Raw genomic sequence first — 5,332 nt, forward strand, 5'->3', positions numbered from 1 at the left:
ACCAAGACGCAGAGACCTCTTCAGATCTTCAGCCCTATACTTTTGATGGCATCTTCCTATGAGTTACACAAAACAAGCAATCCGTGAAACTGCTGCCTGAGCAAGCCCCATGGAACAGGACAGTGATGAGGTCATTCATCACTCACCCCTTCCCCGCTGCGAACGACAAGACTGACTGTTTTTTCTTGATTTGTTTGTTTCCTCGTTTTGTTTTGTTTTTCAATCCTTCCTGGGGTTTTTTAAAAGTACATGTGAAACTAAGTCGAATATGTATTCTCTGCCCCTCTCTGTTTGAGGACAGATGGTATAGCTGATCTCAGTCACCTCAATGGAACCAAACAAACAGGGTTGTTTTGATATGGAGGCAGAGCAGTGGCCTGCTTCATCTGTGCGGTGGTCTGAGTTGAGTCTAGTAAAATCCAGATAGCGGTGAAGCTACCGATTGTATTTGGCAACGGAGGAAGACTTAAGTCTGCTGCAGACTAGATCTCCGTGACTTCTGTGTGGTACCGGACTTTGTGTAGAGAGGCAGATCAATAGGTGTATGAAGTAGCGTTCATGATGTCTCTTCCCCCCCATAACCATTCATCTTCTACCCAGTTAATGAAAGAAACTATTTGATAAGTTGTGCAGACCGGAAAGTAAATAGCCATTCCTCATTCCCATCTCTTCAGCCGCCAGATGTCCCTCCATGTTCTGTATAAAAGTCTGTTCAATCAAGAAATCCTATGGGCTGGCTCTCTATTCCAAAGGTGTTAGGTTACCTCTCCATCACTACCCCTGGCCCAGCCTGGTCCTGATGCTGTGTGCCTGTGGTCTTGCGTTATCCCCTTCACGCATCTGCCGTTGCCCTTTCTTGCTACAGTCCATGTAACACACAGGGATCTTAATCAACCATTTCCCCATCTGAAACTCCAGAAGCTTCCAACTGATATTGGATTAAAGCCCAGACACCATACTGAAGCCAGTGGCAATCAGGTGTCTGCTCCATAGTCTGCTGTTTCCAGCTCTTTCTGCTCCTGAACAGAAAGTTTGTTTGCATCGCTGTCCTTGGATTCCCAGTTCTCCTTCTCTCCATTTGTAATGTGCCAGATGTACTTAAGACTGTGTATTAGTCAGGAGTCTCTAGGGTCACAGAACTTATGGAACTTCTCTATATTAAGGGGGTTTATTGTGATGACTTACAGGCTGCAATCCAACTAACCCAAGAGTCTAGTAGTTAGTCCCATGAGGCCGGGTGTTTCAGCTGGCCTTCTGTATAAGATGGAGTTCTGAAGACGTAGGTTCCAATAGATGTGCTGGTAACTAAGTGCAAGCAGGAGAAGAGGTGCCCTTCCTTCTTCTGTTGTCCTTGCTGTCTATATGTTAACAGTTTTTTTTTTTTAAATTTCTTTTCACCAAATGTTACAGAACAAGCTGCTTAAAACCCAGTGACTTATTACTATTCCATAGCTGTTGTCATGTGTCTAGAACCCAGGTTAGACTTAGCTCTGGGTGGTGTGGCTCACTAAATCATGCTACAACTATAATAATAATAATAATAATAATAATAATAATAATAATAATAATAATACTGGCCTTAGCAGTGCAAGGTATTTTAAAATTAAGTTGCACAGTAAGTCTAGGGGGTGGGGCATGAGTTCTGGCCACTATGAAAAACTAATGCTGCTAATATATTCAGTGTAATTTTCAACAAAGTTATCAAGTTAATTGAGTAAAGTCAGAGGGAAGAGGCAGTTAAGTGTAGATAGCTGAGGAGGGGGGTCCAGCAAGAGAACAACAAGTGTAGAGATTCTAGAGGAAATACGCCTGGCATGTTGTGGAAGCAGTGGAATAAGAGAGGTCAGAAAAATCATGGAAGATGTAGGGAAAGGGACTTGGGGGACATTGTAAAGACATGTACTTGTCTTAGAATGAGCCACAAAGCTCCATGTGAGTGTCTATGAGACCAGAGCGAAGCATATGACAACCCTTGTCCATTGACAGAATAAACACATACTGTATGTGTTCTGACCTGCAGACTTCCCCAGTCAGAGACAAACACGTAATGTGTAAATAGGTTACAATAACTAAAGCTTTATAACTGATGGCTAAGAACATTAAAATAGAGATGCATCACAAAGCTAGAGACTGATACGGATGGAGGTCCACTTAGTGGGATCTTTTCAACCCAAAGGAAGGCCCAATGTGTTTGACATGAAGCCAGTTATGCACAGAGCACACGAATGAGCCCACTCACCGTCCTTTAGGGATTTGAGCAGGTACTTGCAGGGCTTATAATGTGGTAGGAAGGAGATGATTTCAGACAGAAGCAATTCACTGCAAATTGCAAAGTATTGTAAGACCTATGTCTTAATGTTGAACATTTAAATAATACAGAAATTAAAAGAATGTCATTAAGCTGAATAACCTCCAGTCATGAACCAAGCAAATCAGACAAAACTTAGTCACGCTCTCTTGCTACTCTTGTTACCCGAGACTGAAAGAGATCACTAATCAGCTCACGAACCACAGGCTTCATATCTCATCCTGACCGAAGGTCTTCATAGTCATGTCCAAAATGGTTTTCTTCTGTCTATCTTCTGCTAGATAGCATTATTGGAAAGGAAGAGCTTACTTAGGAAAGGGAAATAATTTTGCAACAACTATGTCATTCACTGTATTCTATTTGAATACTCAAAGTAGGCAGCCATGACAAACTTTTTGAACAATGTGAAGATTAAAGTTCTTAGTGTCTTTTAAGCTACTCTAACGTAACATGTCATTAATTCTCTGAGGATGCCTTGCAGTATGTTTTGATTGCGCTCACCCCACTCCTCCCTTTTTTAAAAGATTTTTAACAAATGTTCAACTCATCTGAAAGACACAGCTGCCTTTCCCTGGGCCCTGAATTTTTCTTCTCTTGTTAATGTATTAAAATTGACAGTTGATTAGAAAGGCAAAAAAATATGACTCATATTTCTCAGATGTCATTATTGTTCTTTGATCGAGTTATTGACTTTAATTGTAGTTTGAAAGACACCTGCGATTCATATTCAAACCCACACAGTCTGGGTTCAGAATCTAAGCTCTTACCCACACACTGAACGCATTTATCACAGAAGTTTCAAGCACAGATCCTCGCCATGCTTCTTATATTTACTAATTATATCATAGTATATTCTTTATTATAATTAATCAGTAAATATTCATATTCACTACCCTCGCATGTTAATATCTTTGATAATTGTGGCTTTGTTCACTCTTATTCTTGGGTTTGATTTTCTTCCTGTTAGTGCCTAGCCTTATTATTGCTTTCAATAAAGGCTTTGAGATTCTGCTTTTATGTCTGGAAATAGCTTTTTCCTCCTTATGTAATATGTGTAAACGATTTTCTTCTCTCTGCATTTTGGCCTTTTTTTTTTTTTCTGTTATTGAAGAAAAAAATCTGTGCTCAGTTTTGCTTTCTTATGCAGATAATGAATTTCCTAGAAAATCTGTTAGTTTCCTTTGTGTTGGGATGAAGTTCTCTATATGTGTTCTAGGAATTGAATTCACTGTGTAGGCCTTTAACTCACAATAGTTCTCCTGCCTTATCCTCCAGAAAATTAGAACTACTGGTGTGGATACGACACAGAGCTGAAAGGTATTTTTTTTTTTTTTTAAATGATGGTTTATTTCATCATGACTTGGATTTAAATTCTCAAAATATTCCAGAAAGACCTTTATGATATGACCATTTGTGATTTTTTTTTTAATGGTAAATTTTGAGTCATTATCTATCCATTTCTCTCATTGGAACCTCTCAGTAGACAGAAATCTCACTTGTGAAAGTGTGCTAATGATCTATGCTCTACCAGTTGTGACTGTGTCCTTCTTGTGAGGCTTCATTGGTCTCCTTGGGGAACAAAGGACCCTGAAAGGCTCCCTCTGACCTTGTTTTTCCATCTCCCTTTGCTCTTTCTTCTTAACCAGCATGAATATTCCACCCACTGAGCTCCCTTCTGTCCCTTCAGTCTTGGTGTGGCCTCTTGTAATACAGTTATGTTTATTTGGGTCACAGCAATGAATTCTGCCGTCATGTCATGCCCACTGCTATAGGGTAATTCCATTAGGCAAAATAGAATCTGCTGCATTTTTATTGGTACAAACAATGCCACTACGAAGATTTTTGTGTAGATGAGACTGGATGTACACCCGTCTATGCTATATTGTATAGACTGTTTTCCTCTGGCAATAGAGAATATGACCATGTTCAACTTTACTAGAAAGACCAGATTTGCTGTCCAGTGTACCTAGAATGCTTACACTTTCACTCGAAATATACTTGAATTCCTTTTATTGGACATTCTGATAATACATGCTGGTACTTAAAAATAGACGTCAATATTGTCTGTCTGAAATAGTATCTTTGACACGCAGTTTCTATGTATGTTGACGGACATTTTTTTAAATCTCCTCTGAAGAGCTTTTCTTCTCTGCCAGTTTTTCTGTTTGTGTTACCATATCAGTTGTGTTGATTTGTGTGTTATACTGAAGTATCCTGCACCAGAATAATTTTCTGAGAGAGAGTGTATGTGTATATGCATGCGTATATACATAGGTATATAAAATATTTTCTTAGTATATAATTTATCTTAATTTGAACATGAAGCAGATTAGCAGCCTTCCACACCCCTGCCTCACTATTCATCTTTGGTTTTGTTTTACTTTTCTTTCACTTTTCTGAAATAGGGTCTCACTGCATGGTTCAGACTAGTCTTATGGTCTTGAAGTCTGTGTAGCTCAGGCTGGCCTATTGACGTTGCCTCCAAAGTCTAAGATTATAGGCATGTGCTACCACACCATGCTCAATCTTTTTGTTTTTCATATAAGAAACACTTTTTTTGCTATAATACTCAAGACTTATGTTATAAATCATCATGTAGACCTCATGTAGTTTGTCTATCATATTTAGGACTGAAGTCTACCTGGCAGTGATTTTTCTGTATGTGGTACAATGATGTTTTCTCTTTTTTTGTTGATTCTTAAGTTACTTCCTCAAGTTTTTGATTTTGTGCGTGTGTGTGTGTGTGTGTGTGTGTGTGTGTGTTGAGGCTAAAGGTCAATCTTTGCTCCAGGGATGATATTACAAGTGTATGCCACCATGCTAGGCTTTTAAAACAAAATAAAACAACCTTATGGTTTCAGGGAATGAACTTGGGTTCCTACACTTGGAAGGCACGCACTTTACTACTTGAGCTAAGCCCCCAGCACTGCTTCACCTCCTCTTTATAACTTGATATTTGAAAGAGGATTTGGGGTCGTACATTAGACTCATGCACACACAAAAAATCTTCTTAGTGGCATTGTT

Source organism: Arvicanthis niloticus, chromosome 18, assembly GCF_011762505.2.
Source record: "Arvicanthis niloticus isolate mArvNil1 chromosome 18, mArvNil1.pat.X, whole genome shotgun sequence".
Lineage (NCBI taxonomy): Eukaryota > Metazoa > Chordata > Mammalia > Rodentia > Muridae > Arvicanthis > Arvicanthis niloticus.